The 22,408-nt window shown below is 43.6% G+C and overlaps 1 protein-coding gene across 24 annotated transcripts in view; it reads right to left on the bottom strand.

The window, feature by feature from the left end:
- The window catches only part of LOC135516331 (receptor-type tyrosine-protein phosphatase delta-like), a 606,705-nt gene that overhangs the window by 371,482 nt on the left and 212,815 nt on the right, over nucleotides 1–22,408 (bottom strand). For all 24 annotated transcript variants that reach the window (XM_064940532.1, XM_064940530.1, XM_064940540.1 and 21 more), the window contains one exon: nucleotides 11,805–11,878. The gene's annotated coding sequence lies outside the window, so the exon portion shown is untranslated. The remainder of the gene's footprint in view (nucleotides 1–11,804; nucleotides 11,879–22,408) is intronic.

Here is a 22,408-nt window from a genome sequence, read left to right as displayed (position 1 = left end):
CGGGTCCTCTATCTAGGCTGTCGGGTCCTCTACCTAGGCTGTCAGGTCCTCTACCTAGGCTGGCATGTCCTATACCTAGTCTGCCGGGTCCTCTACCTAGCCTGCCGGGTCCTCTACCTAGGCTGTCGGGTCCTCTACCTAGCCTGACGTGTCCTCTACCTAGCCTGCCGTGTCCTCTACCTAGCCTGCTGGGTCCTCTACCTAGCCTGCCGGGTCTACCTAGCCTGCTGTGTCCTCTACCTAGCCTGCCGGGTCCTCTACCTAGGCTGTCGGGTCCTCTACCTAGGCTGTCGGGTCCTCTACCTAGGCTGGCATGTCCTATACCTAGCCTGCCGTGTCCTCTACCTAGCCTGCCGGGTCCTCTACCTAGCCTGCCGGGTCCTCTACCTAGCCTGCCGGGTCCTCTACCTAGCCTGCCGGGTCCTCTACCTAGCCTGACGTGGCCTCTACCTAGCCTGCCGTGTCATCTACCTAGCCTGCCGGGTCCTCTACCTAGCCTGCCGTGTCCTCTACCTAGCCTGCCGGGTCCTCTACCTAGCCTGCCGGGTCTTCTACCTAGCCTGCCGAGTCCTCTACCTAGCCTGCCGTGTCCTCTACCTAGCCTACCGGGTCCTCTACCTAGCCTGCCGGGTCCTCTACCTAGCCTGACGTGTCCTCTACCTAGCCTGCCGTGTCTCTACCTAGCCTGCCGGGTCCTCTACCTAGCCTGCCGTGTCCTCTACCTAGGCTGTCGGGTCCTCTACCTAGCTTGCCGGGTCCTCTACCTACCCTGACGTGACCTCTACCTAGCCTGCCGTGTCCTCTACCTAGCCTGCCGGGTCCTCTACCTAGCCTGTCGGGTCCTCTACCTAGCCTGCCGTGTCCTCTACCTAGCCTGCCGGGTCCTCTACCTAGCCTGCCGGGTCCTCTACCTAGCCTGCCGGGTCCTCTACCTAGCCTGTCGGGTCCTCTACCTAGGCTGCCGGGTCCTCTACCTAGCCTGCCGGTTCCTCTACCTAGCCTGCCAGGTCCTTTACCTAGCCTGCCGTGTCCTCTACCTAGGCTGGCATGTCCTGTACCTAGCCTGACATGTCCTCTATCTAAAGCAGGTGATTGGAGTATAGTTTCAGGATTTCAATAACATATTCAATTAAAAAAAATTGCTTGCGTTATTTTATGTGGTTAAACGCAGGCCCAAATCTGACGTGACTTGGGATAAATTAATAATAGTTACATGTGGCATGACTTTTTTAATCAGGTGATGAGTGTATTGTATCATAATATCAGTGTTAGATCAGGGTGTGTCTCAGAGAGAGAGGGAAGCAGAAAGAAGCAGAGACTGCCAGTTTGGGCAGGAGGACTGTGCTGGCAGGGCTCCCTATCCCCAGGGGCGAAGAGCGATGGTGCTTCATGCCTTGCTGCCGTGTCAGTCACATGACCCCCGGAGTAAGAGTCCCCTCAAGCTGCATAATAAATCATCTCAGTCAGGCTGGCTGGCAAGCTCCCTTGAAATGTTCACACACACACATGATACACACATGAGCGTACACATGTACACGTGCAAATGCGCACACACTCACACCATCTCTCGAACACACGACTAAACACAAACACACTAATATACTCTCACATGCACACAGGCTGCTGGAATCATAAAGAGGCAATGTCTTTACTCACTGACCTACTGAGTGTCCTAAATGTGGACTTTATGCAATGAAAATATGGTCAAACATTTAGGTACCTGACATTTTGCCTTTAACACAACATCAAGTGTGCCATTTTTTACGACAACTGACAAGGTGTGAAAGATTTTAAATATCTACTCGAAATATGAACCTGGTGACAAAACCATTTGTAAGTATAGCATTTGTTTAGCAGATACCTTTTTATGTGACTTTTGGCTAGCTGTCAGCTGACAACTCAAATTATAGTCTACTATAGCTCCGCTCCGTTTGCCATTGGCAGAAGTTGGTTGTCATAAAAGGTGTTGATTTGTGCCACTTCAACTTGAGTGTAGTCTTAAAAGCGAATATTACATATTCTGGCAGGTAGCTCTACTGTAAAATGGTTACTGGTTATCTTTAAAAGTACCCAGCCACTCATACATAACAGGCCTCCACAACTTACAGTGCCCGTACACGACACAGTAGTTTTGCCAGTGTTAACTACTTTGCAACAAAGTTCGTTTGAGTCCATGGCCCCTTTGTGTTTTCCTAACCCATGTATTTACTTTACATATGTATTGTAAATGTCCCTTCTCGTTTTGATCACCTCGCCACCTGAGCAGAGAGAAAGTAGCTTTTAAACCACATCACACTGGAAACACTGAAACACCCACCTGGGGAGTGAAATGTGCAGTAAAGCGTCTAATGCCCCAGCGTGCTTAGTCCGAATATTTAACACAAAGAACAAGAAGAATCTATTCTGGACTGCAAGACAACCACTAAGAAATATAAGTGCAGCAAGAGCCATCTCCCTTGAGCGCAAGAGAAAGGTGTTATGGGAAAAAAAAGACCAGGCTATATATTTAAGGCGAATAGCAAGCTTCGAAAACTTTCCGGCAGCGGTTGATGAGTTCAATGGAGATTCTGTAGACACAGAGAGCATTTGCACTGGCGTATGGCGTACTCCCCTGCCTGGGGAACGGGTACTGGGAGGCTAACAGGCGCACCAATTACAACTGTACCCACAATCCTCTAAGGGGACATAGTTCTGCCTATTGATCTTAGACAAGCCCCTTATGGTCATGTATTCATGTTGACATGAGTCATTTTTATTACCGTTACATAATTATTTATAAATCTGCAACATTAAAAGGAAGCTCAAGGGTGAGTGGTTATGTAATGTAATCTGACTTGAGTCATACATTTTTTTTTAAAAGACAACATCCAGCTTCTTGGAGAAAAAAGTATAAAGCTGTTGGATGCAGATTTAAAATGACTTCCTTTTACATTTTAACGCAGCTACATAGTAATGCAGTATTCATAGCAATGTACTTAACTTGGTAAGAAGAGGGGCGGGGGCGTATGCCTTATGATTAACGAGACGTGGTGTGATCACAACAGCATACAGGAACTCAAGTCCTTCTGTTCACCTGACTTATAATTCCTCACAATCAAATGTCGAAATCATTATCTACCAAGGGAATTCTCTTCGATTATAATCACAGCCGTATATATTCCCCTCCAAGCAGACACATCGATGGCCCTGAACGAACTTTATTTGACTCTTTGCAAACTGGAAACCATATATCCTGAGGCTGCATTCATTGTAGCTGGGGATTTTAACAAGGCTAATCTGAAAACAAGACTACCTAAATTGTATCAGCATATCGATTGCGCAACCAGGGCTGGTAAAACCTTGGATCATTGCTATTCTAACTTCCGCGATGCATATAAGGCCCTCCACCACCCTCCTTTCGGAAAAGCTGACCACGACTCTATTTTGTTGCTCCCTGCCTACAGACAGAAACTAAAACAAGAATCTCCCTCGCTCAGGTCTGTTCAACGATGGTCCACCCAATCTGATTCCACGCTTCAAGACTGCTTCGATCACGTGGACTGGGATATGTTCCGCATTGCTTCCAACAACAACATTGACGAATACGCTGATTCGGTGAGCAAGTTCATTAGAAAGTGCATTGACAATGACGTTCCCATAGCAACGATTAAAACATTCCCAAACCAGAAACCGTGGATTTATGGCAGCATTCATGTGAAACTGAAAGCGCGAACCACTGCTTTTCACCAGGGTAAGGTGACTGGAAACATGACCAAATACAAACAGTGTGGCCATTCCCTCCGCAAGGCAATCAAACAAGCTTAGCGTCAGTATAGAGACAATTCAACGGCTCAGACGCAAGAGGTATGTGGCATGGTCTACAGTCAATCACAGATTACAAAAAGAAAACCAGCCCCGTCACGAACCAGGATGTCTTGCTCCCAGACAGACTATATAACTTTTTTCCCCACTTTGAGGACAATACAGTGCCACTGACACGGCCTGCAACCAAAACCTGCGGACTCTTCTTCACTGCAGCCAAGGTGAGTAAAACATTTAAACGTGTTAACCCTCGCAAGGCTGCAGGCCCAGACGGCATCCCCAGCCGCGTACTCAGGGCATGCGCAGACCAGCTGGCTGGTGTGTTTACGGACATATTCAATCAATCCTTATCCCAGTCTGCTATTCCCACATGCTTCAAGAGGGCCACCATCGTCCCTGTTCCCAAGAAAGCTAAGGTAACTGAGGTAAACGACTACCACCCCGTAGCACTCACTTCCGTCATCATGAGGTGCTTTGAGAGACTAGTCAAGGACCATATCACCTCCACCCTACCTGACACCCTAGACCCACTCCAATTTGCTTACCGCCCAAATAGGTCCACAGACAACTCAATCTCAACCACACTGCACACTGCCCTAACCCATCTGGACAAGAGGAATACCTATGTGAGAATGCTGTTCATCGACTACAGCTCAGCATTTAACACCATAGTACCCTCCAAAATCGTCATCAAGCTCGAGACCCTGGGTCTCGACCCCGCCCTGTGCAACTGGGTACTGGACTTCCTGACGGGCCGCCCCCAGGTGGTGAGGGTAGGTAACAACATCTCCACCCCGCTGAACCTCAACACTGGGGCCCCACAAGGGTGCGTTCTGAGCCCTCTCCTGTACTCCCTGTTCACCCACGACTGTGTGGCCATGCACGCCTCCAACTCAATCATCAAGTTTGCGGACGACACAACAGTGGTAGGCTTGAATACCAACAACGACGAGACGGCCTCCAGGGAGGAGGTGCTTGTCAGGAAAATAACCTCACACTCAACGTCAACAAAACAAAGGAGATGATTGTGGACTTCAGGAAACAGCAGAGGGAGCACCCCCCTATCCACATCGATGGGACAGTAGTGGAGAGGGTAGTAAGTTTTAAGTTCCTTGGCGTACACATCACGGACAAACTGAATTGGTCCACCCACACAGACAGCGTCGTGAAGAAGGCGCAGCAGCGCCTCTTCAACATCAGGAGGCTGAAGAAATTTGGCTTGTCACCAAAAGCACTCACAAACGTCTACAGATGCACAATCGAGAGCATCCTGTCGGGCTGTATCACCGCCTGGTATGGCAACTGTTCCGTCTACAACCGTAAGGCTCTCCAGTGGGTAGTGAGGTCTGCATAACGCATCACCGGGGGCAAACTACCTGCCCTCCAGGACACCTACACCACCCGATGTCACAGGAAGGCCATAAAGATCATCAAGGACAACAACCACTCGAGCCACTGCCTGTTCACCCCGCTATCATCCAGAAGGCGAGGTCAGTACTGGTGCATCAAAGCAGGGACCTAGAGACTGAAAAACAGCTTCTATCTCAAGACCATCAGACTGTTAAACAGCCACCACTAACATTGAGTGGCTGCTGCCAACACACTGACTCAACTCCAGCCACTTTAATAATGGGAATTGATGGAAATTGATGTAAAAAATATCACTAGCCACTTTAAACAATGCATAAGGCACAAATAGCTAAATGAGAGCAGCAGTGTGATTCACATCAATGCGCTATGTAGATATCAATAATATCCGTATCACCGTAGACTACACCATTTCTGTCATCCTTACCTCCAAGTGTTTAATTTGGATAATCTTTGGATGCAGACAGCAGTTGCACCATTGGAAGACATAGCTTGGACTGTAGCCTACAAAAGCCTATTCCTGCTCTTTTCCCGAGGTCCATCAAACACATTTGGTGTGTCATCATAGTGGTCTCTGACTTGTGGTCAGACTCACTCAGGTGGAACAAACTTAAATTTACACCTTATTTTCAATGCTGATTTGAATGTCATTGAGAAAACAGAGAAGTGTCAAAGACTTTTTTCCGAAAATCCTTTCTGAATTTAAAAGTAATCCTCAAAGTAATCTTCTAGTTTTTCAAAAGTATCTGTAATCTGATTACAATATTTTTGCTGGTAACATAATGGATTACAGTTACTGTTTTTTGTAATCCCTTACATGTAACGGATTACATGTAATCCGTTACTCCCAAACCCTGCTCATTGACATGGGTCAGACTCGAGTTCAAGTCCTGTGACTCGAATCCACAACTCTGTGTGTGTGTGTCTGAGTGTGTGCATGTATCAACTAGCTCTCTACACACACCACTGTAAGCACTACATAAATATAGCCTGTCCTACACCATTTCCTCTCCCCACCAGTCACCATGTGTGAATAGTAGAGATAGGCTTCCATTCCATCAGCAGTGTATTCATATAATATGACTGACTGTATGGGGAGGAGCAACTGTCTGCTGGAACAGCAATAGGCCTGCTGCCCCTGAGGGGGGTGCTGCTAGCATGCTTTATCTGTGGTGTTTAGATAAACTGGTTTGTATGATATACATGTATATAGTACAGTACAGCTGTTATTATTGGGAACAATTTTGAAGTAAATTGGTTAATTCATCTCTATGATGTGACGATTCATCTATAAGACAACCTATGCACTGTTGTCACTTTATTTCCCCATGTAATTTAGTGATTTGCAATGATATTGCATTGGTTGTCACGCCTTGGTCTTAGTATTTTGTGTTTTAGTTAATTAGTTGGTCAGGCCAGGGTGTGACATGGGTTTATGTTATTGTGTTGTCGTATTGAGGTTTTTGTAGGCATTGGGATTGTGGTTGATTAGGGGTGTGTTTAGTTTAGGTATGGCTGCCTGAGGCGGTTCTCAATCAGAGTCAGGTGATTCTTGTTGTCTCTGATAGGGAACCGTATTTAGGTAGCCTGGGTTTCACTGTGTATTTCGTGGGTGATTTTTCCTGTCTCTGTGTAGTTTCACCAGATAGGCTGTAATTAGGTTTCACGTTCCGTTTTGTTGTTTTGTATTTATTAGTTATTTCATGTATCGTTCCGTTTTTTCTTCATTAAAAACATGAGTAACCAACACGCTGCATTTCGGTCCGACTCTCATTCAACAAACGAAGAACGCCGTTACATTGGTTGAGGATTGACATTTCAACAAACATGATTGCAAACTGAAAACTGAAAAAATATAAACGCAACATGGAACAATTGTATCAATTTTTTCTGAGTTTCAGTTCATATAAGAAATCAGTCAATTGAAATGAATTCATTAGGCCCTAATCTATGGATTTCACATGACTAGGAATACAGATATGCATCTGTTGGTCACAGATACCTTAAAAAAAGGTTGAACAGGCTGTTGATCGTGACCTGTGGAATGTTGTCCCACTCCTCTTCAATGGCTGTGCGAAGTTGCTGGATATTGGTGGGAAATGGAACACGCTGTCGTACACATCGATCCAGGGCATCACCCCAACGCCACCATGGGGCACTCTGTTCGCAACTTTGAGATCAGCAAACCGCTCGCCCACACGACGCCATACACGCTGTCTGCCATCTGCCCGGTACAGTGGAAACCGGGATTCATCCTTTTAAGAGCACACTTCTCCAGCATGCCAGTGGCCAACGAAGGTGAGCATTTTCCACTGAAGTCAGTTACGACGCCGAACTGCAGGCAGGTCAAGACCCTAGTGAGGACGAAGAGCACGCAGATAACCTTCCCTGAGACGGTTTCTGACAGTTTGTGCATAAATGCTTCAGTTGTGCAAACCCACAGTTTCATCAGCTGTCCAGGTGGCTGGTCTCAGATGATCCCGCAGGTGAAGAAGCCGGATGTGGAGGTCCTGGGCTGGCATGGTTACACATGGTCTGCGATTGTGAGTTCATTTGGACGTATTGCCAAATTCTTTAAAAGGATGTTGGTAGATAAATTAACATTTAATTATCTGACAACAGCTCTGGTGGACATTCCTGTAGTCAGCAAGCCAATTGCACACTCCCACAAAAGTTGAGACATCTGTGGAATAGTGTTGTGAGACAAAACTGCACATTTTTTAGTGGCCTTCTATAATCACCAGCACAAGGTGCACCTGTGTAATGATCATGCTGTTTAATCAGCTTCTTGATATATCACACCTGTCAGGTGGATAGATTAACTTGGCAAAGGAGAAATGTTCACTAACATGGTTGTAACACATTTCTACACCTAATTAAAGAAAAATAAGCTTTTTGTGTGTCTGAGTTATTTTATTTCAGAGCATGAAACAAGGGATCAACATTTTACATGTTGTGTTTATATTTTGCGACCTGTTTCAAGAAGCTCGGCATATGTCGCACGTCACTACTTCAAAGTGGAGCCATTTGAATGTTTCAACAAAAAATGGTCTTAGCAAAATGCCTTCTAGAACATGCAAACTTTCACGTGCCTTAATAACAAATGTGTATGCTATCTGTAAATATGAATAAAACCGTTAAATTACGAGCCTAGTTGGTTTAGTTATGATTGGTTGAGATAATTAATGGGCTGGATATGCCAAGTTCAGATTGGTCTGCCATGTAGCATGCTTCTGTCTATAACATGAGCTGCTCAGTATGTGTAGATACTCCTTTCTAACACAGCTTTTTTTGAAAGATATCATGAAGAACTGATAAAGTGTTGCTACTGCTCTCAACATTGCTGCCCTAAAGTTAAGAGGAGCTATCAACAAAGATCAGTGGGAAAAAGTGAGGATGGACTATTTTCTGGAGGACGATCGTGCCATGTTGACTCTCACTGATTCTAAAAATGTACCAGACGATGAGGAAATCCCTGATTTAGGTAAAAAGGTTTTCATTGAACCAGACATTGTTGAGTCTTCTGATGACAGTGATGGAGAATAAACGGTGATCAAGAAGTTGAACGCTTTTTGAAATCAGTGGAAACAGAGAGATGATTGCCAAATGCAGAGAGAGTCGAAAAGAGAACACAAAAGGCTGTTGTATAAAACACATGTCTCCAGATGAAATCTTCAAACTAATGGCAACCATGGCATGCATGATAGAAAGGCAGAAGCATTCATCTATGTTTATGGATAAGAGTCTAGCTACATTTTCAGATATTATACGTTCAAATTTTGTGAGAAAGATGTTTTCATTGCAAGTTCAAGGATACTAGCTAGCTAGCAAGCTAACATTGAACCTTGTTGGTTAATTTAGGCTACCTGCAGATTCATGCATGGTGCATGGTAGTACGAGTAGGATTATGGTTCATTGTTTAACGAGCGAGCTACATGTCTAAACAAAAGGCTCCACTATGCAAGTAACCATTTCACTGTACCGTATACACCTTCTGTATCCTGTGCATGTGAAAAATAAGTGTTTTATTCGATATAGTGTGGGTTCACCAGTGACGGTAATTTGAAGAACAACATGACCTGCACCAAAGTCAGATTAGAATATATGGTAAAGTGTATTTATACTACTACTTTTTGCAACTACTTTCACCACTTTTATTCTTAAAATCTTTGGTTGTTAACTACTGTACATTACCTTCTTCACTCTGTTTAGCACATGGCCTCATATGTGACTGACTGGCTCAATTTGGTCCTATGTAAGCAACATTTTTAATGGTGTTTTTTACATTGGATAAAAGTAGAGACTCAGAGCTACAAAATTGTATATCACACACTACAGATGAGGAACAATGGGAGAGTAATTATGCTTTGAAAGATGATAGGGGCGTGGATCAGAAGGTAGGGGCGTGGATCAACTTTTGAGAAAACGGTACACCTACTGGAGAGCTCTTCTTTGTCTACACCCATTCAGCATCATTCACACCCTCTTAAGCTTTAGCCCCACCCATCTCTTTAAGGATTCACATGTGAGGCCATGTACTAAACAACCAAAGATTTCAAGACAGAAGGCTGGTTTATACTACGGGTTCGTAAATTCTATCTGGAGTGCAAGAGTGCACTCAAAGTTTGTAATCTCAGAGCGTTGTCAGATTGTCCGTTCGTAAATTCAGAGCATTCCACTCTCGGAGCATTCAGAGAGCACACTCAATGCTCTGATGGAGGAGTAGAGTTGATCCGGGTGTTCTGACCTAACAAAAGCAGTCAAGCACCGAATGTAATTGGCTAATGTTGGGTAGGTTGCAAGTGTCACGGCTCCTCCTCTGCATTGCAGGGGCGGTTCCTCCTGTGGGCAGAGGGTCATTAGTGATTGGAGTCACCTGGGAGTATTTAAACTGTCACGAATCACCTCTCTCCCTCCGCTCCTACAGGTATGCCCCTGTTTTGTTTGTTATTTTGTAGTTTTGCATAGTTTTCACTCAGTCATTCACACACACAGATTCCCGCATCCATGCACCTTACATTATGATACTTCCACACCTCATTCCCTTTTCTTAGTTTAAAGTTAATAGTTTTGTTTACAATAAAGAACATTTTTTAATTGGCCTATACCTTTTGTTCGAGTCCCCTCATTTTTGCCACAGGCTATGAGCCGGCCTGTGACACTAGCTACTTCCAGACACAAATGAGAGAACACCTTACTCTGACCATTTTACTCGCCCTAGCAGAGCCTGTTAGGCTGTTTTTTGTTATCTAGAGCGTAGTTAACTCTAACTGTGCTGCTGGCATCAATTTAATTATGCTTTTCTGCCAACGTTTACTGACACTGGACATATTCAACAGGTGTTGAGCGTTCGTAAATTCCTCAGTTATTCTGCACTCTGACACATTCAGACAAGAATGCTCTAAATCGGAGTAGATAGCCAGAGCAAATTCATTAGCTACGTCTATCGACAGTTGTCGCAGTAACATAATGAACATTCTATTGAAATGGTTACTTGCATAGTGGAGTCTTTTGTTTAGACATGTAGCTAGTTAGCTAGCTAAGCACTGAACCATAATCCCAACTCATAACATTACTACCCTGCATGAATCTGCAGGTAACAAACCAACGAGGTTCAATGTTAGCTGGCTAGCTAACATTAGGCTATAACTAGCAATGCAAATGGCTCATACACATAGCTAACGTTAGCTAGTGAGCCAGCCAGCTAATGTTAGCTCGCGAACAGTACACTTTAACCTGAAATGAAAAGAACTTTCTGAAAAATTGAATGGTTTAATATCTGAAAATGTAGCTATCAAAACCATCTTACCCTTATACATGGATGCTTCTCCCTCTGTCATGGACGCCATGGTTGCCCGTAGTTTATAGATGTAATCGGTAGACAGGTGTTTAAAACAACCACATTCTGTGTTCTCTTTTCGACTCCCTCTGCATATTAGCAATCAAACGACAGAATTTTCTGCATCTCCTTAGCTATCCTACTCTAATTCCACCAGGCATTCCACTGATTTAAAACTATTGACCTACAGAAATTGGAGTGCAACACTGTGCAGTTCTACGATATATCTTTCAAAAGATAGAAAGGAATTACCTACCTCTCTCGGCATGTCCAGCCCATTAATTATCTCAACCAATCATGGCTAAAACAACCAGGCTCAATTTTATTTATTTGTATATACAGTTGACATCCAAGTTTGTTAAGTCACATGAAAGTTCACATGTTCCAGAAGGCATTTCTGCCAAAAAACGCATTTTGATTTTAAAAAAAAGTTTACGGACATATGGCTCTCCTGTGAAGTAGTATTGTGCGACATATGCATCGTTTCCTGAAACGAGTCACATATCTGAATCCTTAAAGAGATGGGTGTGGCTAAGGCTTAAGAGGGTGTGAATGATGCTGAATGGGTGTAGACAAAGAACTCTCCAGTAGGTGTACCAAAACATTCAAGGGCCATTTTCTCAAAAGTGGGGTTACATGTTTATCAACTTTCAAAGCAGAATTACTTTCCCATTGTACCTCAACTGCAGTGTTGATACATATGACTGAATCCAGGTGGTTGGTCACATTTTTATTCAGCTTTGTATAAAGCTGATTTGGATGAAGAGAATGTATCATTGATCTGCATCGCTCTTACCTGTTATGAACACTTGATACCAATGCTGCTTCGGACCAGAAGGAATGAAAGAATCTGAACTCCTCGGAATTTCCCTGGAAAAGAAGATGTTTGGAATGATTTAGGTGACATCACTAAACGACTGTCAATGTTTTTAATACCCACTCAGAACCAACCATGTGATGACAATAGATGTGGCAATATGATCATCTGTGACATCTTCATGTGGAAGCTGCCAATGCCACACACAGGCTGCATCCCATATTCCCTATGGGCCCTGGTCAAGTAGTGCACTTTGTAGGGAACAGGTTGACATTTGAGACACAACCAAACACTATTGACCAAGTAATACTGAAGTTCATTGCTTCACTGATTGTAGAGAACACCAAAATACAAACAAAGATCCTATGCCAGTTTAGAGCAGGACGATGATAGGAAGGATGGTTTTCAGTTCATTACGGTGTCCGCCCAAAATACCTGCACAAATATTTATATAGTGACAGTTTTCTCCATATACTGTACAGTCACTGTTATTTGCATTGTTGAAAGACATTGTTGGTTTGTAAACAAGCACAGCCCCAACTCACTCTCTCTCTCTCTCACACATACACACAGTGTCATCCTTTCTCTCTTCCTCTCTCCGTCTCACCCTCTGTCTGTGAGTAGTCTTAATTGATTTGTCTTCAGCCACGTAGCGATCGACAGCTGGGAGATAATGGGGAAGTAAAGGAACACAGACGAGCCCCGGAGGACCAGAGAGAGAGCTCTTCCTCACCAACGACACACACACTCACATACACGCTCGGTCACACACCAAATGGTGGGGAATAATTCAGTCCCGGCTTGCATTGTGTCCTTTGTGTTCTACCCACACCGAGCCTTCAGTCTATTTTACCAGTACTTTAATATGCAAAATCATCTGTTTACTCTCCAAAAGATCAAAGTAGGTTCTAAAGATTTCTAAAAATCACTTCCTTCATTATGCAAGCCAACAAGGAGTGGCAGAGTGTGCTTCTCACGCCTAGCATTGGAGCATACTGATTAATTAGCTTGTATAATTAGCTTAATGACATAGAGAAACATGGCTCCAGCCACCCAAGAAGTTATGCTAATGATCTCCTGTCTATAGCAATTAAAACACCCATAATTTCAGCACCAAAATAGTGTAGTTCAGAACTATGAGCTGGTAGGCTTGTGTTGTAAGGTGTCACAGCATTGTGTTAGCTGATACCGTAGCAATGTGATAGCAGATAGGCGCAGTGTTGAAAAGTACAGGGGCCGGATTCACAAAACACTACTTCCGAAAAAAAAACGTAAGATGTTTAAGGAACAAAATAAGAAGTTCATAAGATTGTTCATAAGTGCAATTCCTCAAAATGTTCTTAGGAATTCATAGTTTTTTTTAGGAACTTAGTAAATATCTTTCCTAAGAACTTCACCATTCATGTGGACCAACTAGAGGAGAAGGTGTTGTCATGATAGGAAAGACAGTGGCAGAGGGACTGCACGACCAGTAAGTTAGATAGCTAGCTAGCTAACATGTAACGACATTAGCCAACATAGCTAACAACGTTAACATTAGCCAAGTTCTTCTTTGCAAATTGACGAGCTAATGCTAGATATTTAACACTTCTAGAATATTGTAATATATTGTTAATTACTAGCTAGCTAGATAATGCGCATGTAATTAGTTTCTTAGTGTGTTTAAATGTCCGATAGCCAACTGTGTCTGTGGGCCGGAGCAAGAAAACGTTAATGGTTACAGAAGTATCCATTCGTCACAAGACAAGGGTTTAGCTGTCCTAAAGTTAAGTACATTTCCAAGAAGAAATCCTTAAATATTATTTTCAAGAATCCTATTTCTTCCAATCTTTTTTCATAGGAAGAAACATTGAAAAAAACTTAAGAACATTTCCAATAACTTTATTGAGGAATAGCAACATTGCTTAACTCTCCTCATAAGTCTATAGTGGGCAGTTTAGAAGAAATGTCTTCTTAAGAATGTGAATCTGTGAATTGTGAATCTGGGCCCAGGTTTCTATAGCTATCTCCTTTAAATAGAAACCATTGCCAACTCAAGTGTCCATATTATGACAGTGCGGTGTCCCTATTAGGATAGCCTCAGAGTCACAAGGACTTTGTGTCTCAGAGTTGCAAAGTCATGTGAAAGAATAGAGAAGTAGTTTATGTATTTCGGAGTTGCTTAAAAAAGTAGAGTTTCGCAAACACATCAGAATCAATATAGAGAAGCAGGGGCGTGTATTCATTAGTTCTCAATGTAAAAAAAACAACAACAACAAAAAATAAACATTTTGCAACAAAATGAGAGTTGCTTATTGGTCAAGTTAAGGTAAATAGTCCCCTTTTTTGACCTGTTTTCTTCTGTTTGGCTCCTCGTAAATACACCCCAGGTGAAGAAAGGTGGATAGCCTCTTTACTTGGCTGTGCAACATCTTTATCTCAATTTGTAAAACATGTTTTATCTACTAACAACAGTGGCTATGGAACATAACTAGGCCTACTATATATATATATATATATATATATATATATATATATATATATATATATATATATATATATATCCCTGATGCAAAATGTATAGAATATGTCTCTGAAGTGCAATACTTTCATCTTAGGAGACAAACAGCTTGAAATCAGTCAGTCATCAAAAACCTGCCACACACCCTTCTACCGAAAAAACACACACACACACACACACACACACACACACACACACACACACACACACACACACACACACACACACACACACACACACACACACACACACACACACACACACACACACACACACAGCACATTAGGTATGCGGCAGACCACACAGAGACTACTCTAGACTCTATGTCTACTCTATTTCTGACAGAAAGTACTAGCATTCCCAACCACACCTGAAACATAAATCCCACATTTATGACCTTCCCATAACTGTAAGTAATGCTGAACCACCGGGGTCAGCTCATAAAAACCACTGTGAAGGGAGAAGGAAGGTTAATCAAATGCTCATATCCTAGTACACGTCGAAAAGGCAGGTCAAGTGAACAAATATGGTCAAAAAGAGGGAAGACCGTTTTTTTTCATCATTCTGATGGTTGTTTAACCGTGGGGTTAGCCGATCCCCACAGTCATAAACGTCTGTAATTTACAATAAAACGCTGTCCACCACCCACTAGGTGTAGACGTTATGGCACTATCAGGCTTGGACAAACATGAGATGGGATGATGAATATGAAACCAGGATGGTTGGTTTTGATGTGGCAAGTAGGCAAAGGGAGACTGCATCAAAATAATGTTAGCGCTAAAGGCGTTTTAACGTTCCGGGCTGCCCGTCATGCCGGTCAGAGAGGAATATCTCAATCAACTCAAGGAAACCAACGTCATAATTCAAGTTTATTACAGATACATATGAATCAAATAGAAGGATGCTCAAGATTATCCATTGATGACATTCTGATTATAATGACAAAGGAGATTGGAGTATAGAATCAAATATCCCTTTGACTTCAATGACAATCAAGTAAAACAAACATTATATTGTCATACTGTAATTAGATACAAACATCCCAGGGTGATCACAAGTACTACTGCAAACACCCGCTTAGCTTCCATTTATGCTTACACTACCAAATAACATATCCACTATCCCTTGCACTACCAAAAACATCTAATTACAACACAGAGTTGCAAACAGCCTGTCTGAGCTGTGCTGAGCTGTGTTGCCAGCAGCAGGTGCAACGAACGGTATTCACTTGTGAGAGCGGAAACATCACAGTTTTAGCTGACACCATTCTGTCAGAAACTTAGGCTTGCTTGTCAGCGCTCTGCTCAAACAAGTCTATGAAAGCAAGCAGAGGAAAGGAAGGAGTTGGTTTCTCCCCCGGTTTTCACCCCCGACAGCTGGCTATGTGGCGCACGACTACGTCATAAACATTTAAATCTAGTTGGATTCTGTGAATCACACGTCAGATCAATGGACATCAATGAGGTTATTTCCGCTGTTGATGCTCAACGTCATTCATGAGAAAAGAGAACTGGGAAATACAGGGACTTGGGTAGAAAGTAGAGTGATGTGCAGCTTAAATATCTTAGAGATCCTGATTAATATGGTTGTATCACACCTGTATGTGCCCACCCATCAAATGAGAACTCTAGCATTCAAAGATTGCACGGCACACAATTGTGACAGGACACACAATGATCTGAATTGAACAGACAATATGGATGGCATTGGCTTCTGTTCAGTAGGCAAACTGATAATAGTGCTGTAGTACTGTGGGGACAATGCCTTCACAACTTCCTCTAAATGGAGGGAGTGTATTTTGTACACCTGGTCACAACACACACACACACACACACACACACACACACACACACACACACACACACACACACACACACACACACACACACACACACACACACACACACACACACACACACCAGATGTTAGGCTTAATTCCTTTGAATTAAAATGTCCTCCGGTAAGTATTTGACAACCTGCATCCCAAGGCATACTTGTGTGAATTGGACAATGTGCTGCTCAAGGCCTGCTGATGTATATAGCTTTATCTCCAAGGTAAGGCGATAACAGCACGGTACAAAAGGCTAGCTCTTTGATTTGATCTCATCTGACGTTTAAAAAGGCAGCTCGCTGCTCTGTTGACAGCTTGCTTCCCTTAGCCCCCTCCCGATGTAGCGGCACGCTCCAGCCGAGCACCTCTACCTCGATCTACCCCTGTGCCTTTCTCCCCTCTCTCTCTCACCCCCCCCCCCCCATTCCAAGAACGTAGGGATTAACTAGCGCCGATGGGGCATCCCACCTCTGAGGGTTGTGTTACCGACCAGATAAAAGGAGGAAGGGGTGGTGGGAGCTTTGATACCATCACTTTCCCACCTCCCCCTTCCGACCATAAAATTTTCATCAGCAAGAGTTCTCCATCAGGGCTTAGGACCACACTCCCAAAAGGGGATCATAATCCACTCAGCCAACGTGATCTCAATCATTCAAATGTCACATTGGCACGCCTGCTTTCAGCACACACACACAGAGACAGAGAGAGAGAGAGAGAGAGAGAGAGATAAAAGAGTATAGGGACAGACAGTGAGAGAAAAAGAAAAAAAGAAAGAAAGAGAGAGAGAGAGAGAGATAAAAGAGTATAGGGACAGACAGTGAGAGAGAGGGAGAGAGAAAGAGAGAAAGAAAAAAAGAAAGAAAGAAAGAGAGAGAGAGAGAGAGAGAGAGAAAGAGAGAGAGAAAGAAAGATAAAAGAGTATAGGGACAGACAGAGAGGGAGAGAGAAAGACAAGAGAGAGAGAGTGAGAGAGAGAGAGAGAGAGAGAGAAAGAAAAATAAGAGTATAGGGACAGACAGTGAGGGAGAGAGAGAGAGAGAGGGGGAGAGAGAAAGAGAGAAAGAAAAAGAAAGAAAGAGAGAGAGAGAGGGAGAGAGAAAGAGAGAAAGAAAAAGAAAGAAAGAAAGAAAGAGAGAGAGAGAGGGAGAGAGAGAGAGAGAGATGGAGAATGGAGAGAGGGAAAACACATTAAGGCCAAAGCAGAGGTATTAGATAAAGGACAGGAGGGCACGGCTGTCTGGCATCGGGGCTCTCAACATCCCATTCCGTTCCCACTTTCTCTTCCATCTCTCGCTCTTGCTCTCTCTCTATCTCTTCACTCCCTCTTTCTTTTCCAGTCAACTTTGCAGAAGATGATATCGTGGATCACATTCTTTAAAAGACAATTTCCTGTCATAATATCACCTATGTCATAAAGAAGACTGTTTCAGTTTCCTCTAAAAGGCTTCGCTCTGGCACGTGAGATGCAAAGCTGTTCAGAAAGCTACCTCTCCGTTGTCTCCTTTCCTTCACGACCACTGACAGGTAAAGTGACTGCATAGGGGGTCTGGGATATTGTTTACACGCATATGCTATTTTTAGATCAGTGATCATGAAGGAATCAAGGAAGGAAGGAAGGAAGGAAGGAGACAAGGAAGAAAATCATTTTTCAGTGTGATAGAACTGGAACTCTGCCCAAGAATGTGATTCAATCCATAGATTGAGATTGAGTGATATTGAAAACATGTGATTCAATCAAACGCTGTCATAATTCAGTTCTTTCCTTCCTCATAGGCTTTCCTCCTCTATCCCCCTATTGTCCTGATGCATTACCCCTCTGAGTCATCAAATCCAAAGTCTACCCCCTTTCAAATCTCTTGAGCTCTGGGAGTACCCTGAAAAAAGTAAATAGATTTGTTTTGAAAAATCTATATAAAGCTACTTGAAGCAGCATAAATCCTGGGAAGTCGCTGCCCCATGCCACTGCTTATTAGCCATCTGGGGATCAATTTATTACCTTCGCTTGACAAAGGAACCAAACAGGCTGGGTATAGGACTGTGTTTGATTTATGAGGAACTGGGATAGGTAGGGTGTTTTTGGGTCATGCAAATTCCGAGCAGGATAATTAATTTGCACATGCAAATGTACACACAAGCACGCACGCACGCACGCACACACACACACACACTAGAATGTATTTCCTTGCCAGGTAGAGACTACCCGCCAGTTTTTGCATAGTACCTGATGGTTCGAGGTATACTTTAAGTAGCATATCAATTGATCCTATATCTGTGCCTAAGGCCGACTTCCCAACTTTTGCCTGAAACAATACAGTACTAGAAGTTGCATATCAGACCCCAGACAGTTGTTTACATGTAGTAGCTCACCACCTCCACTAGTCTGTGCTGTTGTTCCAAGAATGTCACCTTGCACTCCTGTGAGCCACTTTGGGGCCTGGGAAGGCACTGGAACGTGACTGCCTCACCTCACCTGCGATAACTATCCTCCTCTCTCTAGTCTCCTCTGAAAAAAGGGACTGTATATCTGTAACCGAGCGCTCAAGACACACTCGCTCTTGTTTGGATTTGTCCTCATGTAAATCAAAGGGGCTCAGACATGTGGGAGTTGGATAATGGGTTTTCAGATCCAGTAGTGGGAGATTCTGGGTTGTGATACGGTGCTGTTGAGGAGCACTCCTGCTCGTAGCTGTTACAGGGAAGGGTTGATGAGTTGCATCACCTCACACTCGGCATGAAAGTGAAAGACAAACATCTCATCTGTACAGAGACAGAGGCACTTTTCAGCTGAAAACTTTGGGAGTAGATTGAAAGACAAGAGTAAAGAGTGACTGGTATCTACAATGTAATGGACACATGTTATTATGTCCATGGTTGAATGATTTCATAATGTGTTTGTGAATCTTTAGGTGTTAATCATGTGACATTTTTGAGTGTTTGCATATGTCATGTTAGACACATAACAGTTGCACATAAGTGACAGTCAGTCAAACTGTTTTTTTATTTTTTTTATTTCACCTTTATTTAACCAGGTAGGCTAGTTGAGGACAAGTTCTCATTTACAACTGCGACCAGGCCAAGATAAAGCAAAGCAGTGTGAACAGACACACTGGTGCTTCTGTGTAAATAATTGAGTGTGTATATGCATGCGTGATGTACGTTTGTATGTGTGCAAATAGATTTTCCATATGAGTATTTCCTATACTGATGTGTGTGCGCACGCGTGTTTACTGTATGAGTACCTTTGTGCAAAAAGAAGATGATGCCTTTCTCTCTCTCGATGCATCTTACCAGAGGGTGTAACCTGGCAGCCTCACTATTCACTACCCCATTGTCTTGGCTCCCGGCCACGCTCATCCCTCTCAATAACAAATTAGCCTGTTCCAAGCAGCACATTTCTCCCACACCTAAGGAAAGGACAGATCTTAGCTGTGTGTGTGTGTGCGTGTGAGAGAGTGTGTGTTAGTCACACCACTCTTTTAGAAATAGAGAGCAGAAGACTAGCCGTTTGCTGAGTGGGCAGGGGGAGCGGAGGAGGGAGAGAGCGAGGGAGATAGAGAGTTATCTAACAGAATTAGGCAAAAACAAGAAGAACAATGGAGACGAGACCACTTAAAAATACTCTGACGAGAACCCTCTTGCAAAAAAGGATGGGTAACAACATAGCTGAATCCCTTTCCGAAGTTCTCTCCCCTCTTCTCTCCCCCTCTCCCACTCCTTTTCTCTCACCCTCTCTCTCTCACACTCTCTCTCTCTCTATTTATTACCCTCTTTCTCTCTCTTTCTCCATCGCTCTCTCTCTTTCATATTATCACTCACTCCCTGTCCTGGGGCTTGATGAGTCTCAGTAGCCTTGTCTTAATCATGTGAGAGAGTGGGTTTAATTAACCAATGAAATAAGAGTTTTAGGGCGTTTTCACATATAGTCCCTTTAAAAGAATTTCAGTCCTCTTTAAAGTGAACTCTGGGGTAAAAGAAAAGAAGCTAAAGAACCCGGTTCTCTTTGTATTCACATTACTATGTTGGCGCAGTGGTCTAAGGCACTGCATTGCAGTGCTAGCTGTGCCACCAGAGACTCTGGGTTTGCGCCCAGGCTCTGTCACAACCGCCTGAGACCGGGAGGTCCATGGGGCGATGCATAATATGCCTAGCGTCGTCTGGGTGAGGGAGGGTTTGGCTGGTAGGGATATCCTTGTCTTATTGTGCACAAGCGACCCCTGTGGTGGGCAGGGTGCAGTGCACGCTAACCAGGCTGCCAAGTGCACAGTGTTTCCTCTGACACATTGGTGCGGCTGGCTTCCAGGTTGGATGCGCGCTGTGTTAAGAAGCAGTGCGGCTTGGTTGGGTTGTGTTTCGGAGGAAGCATGGCTTTCGACCTTCATCTCTCCCGAGCCCGTATGGGAGTTGTAGCGATGAGACAAGATAGTAACTACTAACATTTGGATACCATGAAAAAGGGGGGTAAAACATTTTTTTTTGTAAAGAAAGGAACCAAGATATTTTTTCCAACATGCACTCAATCAGAATCTTATTAGCTTCCAAAATGTAAGTAGGTATATCTAGCTGTCTGATCTTGTGATCTTGTGATCACAAGATACTATTAACAGAATAAATAGCAATAGAATGACTGCCAAATATTTGTAATTTAAAAAAATAGACAGTATATAATTGAACCTTTATTTAATTAGGCACGTCAGTTAAGAACAAATTCTAATTTACAATGACAGCCTACACCGGCGAAACCCAGACAACACTGGCCCAATTGTGCACTGCCCAATCACAGCCGGTTGTGAAACAGCCTGGAATTGAACCAGGGTGTCTGTAGTGACGCCTCAAACACTGAGATGCAGTGCCTTAGACCACTGTGCCGAGTGGCTACTGCCCCTTTAAGAGCTAGAAAAGATTTTCTACCCTATGTTGTGATTCTCACTAAATATATTGTCTTCTCACACTATTCAAACCCCACAATCAATTAACAGCTTATGAAGCTCTTAGCCTATTGATCACATATTGCAAACAAATTATCTGAACTAAAAACTCCACACATTTTGAGATTTCTGTGCATCCTTGACAATCGCTAATCAATATCCAAAAACAGCACACATTTCTTTTTATTTTGTGGCACCAACGTGAGGGTTTATGGCAGGCGAAACGGTGTTGCATTAGTCTAGTGTGTGGTGCGGGAATAATAACAAACGAACCTTGGGGAGTTTTGTGTTCACATTGTCCTTAAAAAGGGAACTGGACTGTGGAATTGAAGCAAACCAAACTCAGACCACCTCTTGAGATGGTCTTGGTTTGGTTCAGGGGCTCTTTGAGGGGTCTGAGTTCCTTTGGAGTGTTCACACTGCACAAATAAATAAGTGAACCGCACTGAGATCACAAAAATTGTCTGAAAGGGACCAAGCTTGAGCTCGAGCTTAGAAACCTGCTTAATGTTGAGTTAGTAAGAAAGGGAGTGTGAGAGAGAGGAGGAGAGAGACCAAGTGTCAAATTAAGAGGGAGAGAGGTAAGAGCATGAGAATGTGAGGGAGAAAGTGAGAGGGGGAGACAAAGTGAGAGGGAGGGAAGAAAAGAGCCCTAGAGGAAGAGAGAGAGAAAGTGAGGGAGGGAGGGAAAGAGAGAGGGGGAGATAGAGAGAAAGAGAGACAGACCAGTCGGAGGGGAAGACTGATGAAGTGTTCCTTGTCATGACTTGGACTCGAATCAAGTGCTTGGCCCACTTTCGCGCCAAACAGTGCCAAAAAAACAAGGCCAGACAAATTTGCTACCTTTACCAGTCTGCTTCACACAACCCTGGTATACATACGTCAACACATCAACACCGAATAGACATAAATGTGTTATCTTTTCCCCATTAGACGCGACTCAGAAAGGTGGAACAACTTGACAAATATCCTCGGGCGGATGATAGAAGGTTCCGGGGAACAAACTTCAAACGATTTCCGCATTCTCCTTGTCGGACTTGAGACGGCATCAACAGACAGGCAAGAGACGGCGAATGCCAAAACACACACAGCGCTAAGAGAGGCGGTAACACTTTTGGTCTATTCTTGTCTGGCCCTTGTCAATTGACTGTGTTTCTCGGCGCATTTTGAAGATGGCAAACTTAGTATGTTTACTCTGCTTCCAAAAATTCTATTTGACTCGTAATGTATGCGCCAATCGGGTCTTACGAGCCAGCGCCGCCTCCCGGTGTATCACACAAAAAACACGGAACTGTGGCTCTGAGTGCGGCAGAGTCTGTGTAAATAG

Source organism: Oncorhynchus masou, chromosome 27 (genome assembly GCF_036934945.1).
Source record: "Oncorhynchus masou masou isolate Uvic2021 chromosome 27, UVic_Omas_1.1, whole genome shotgun sequence".
NCBI classification, from domain to species: Eukaryota; Metazoa; Chordata; class Actinopteri; order Salmoniformes; family Salmonidae; genus Oncorhynchus; species Oncorhynchus masou.
Note: the sequence above shows the minus strand (reverse complement) of the source record. Positions and strands in the feature narration are given on the sequence as shown.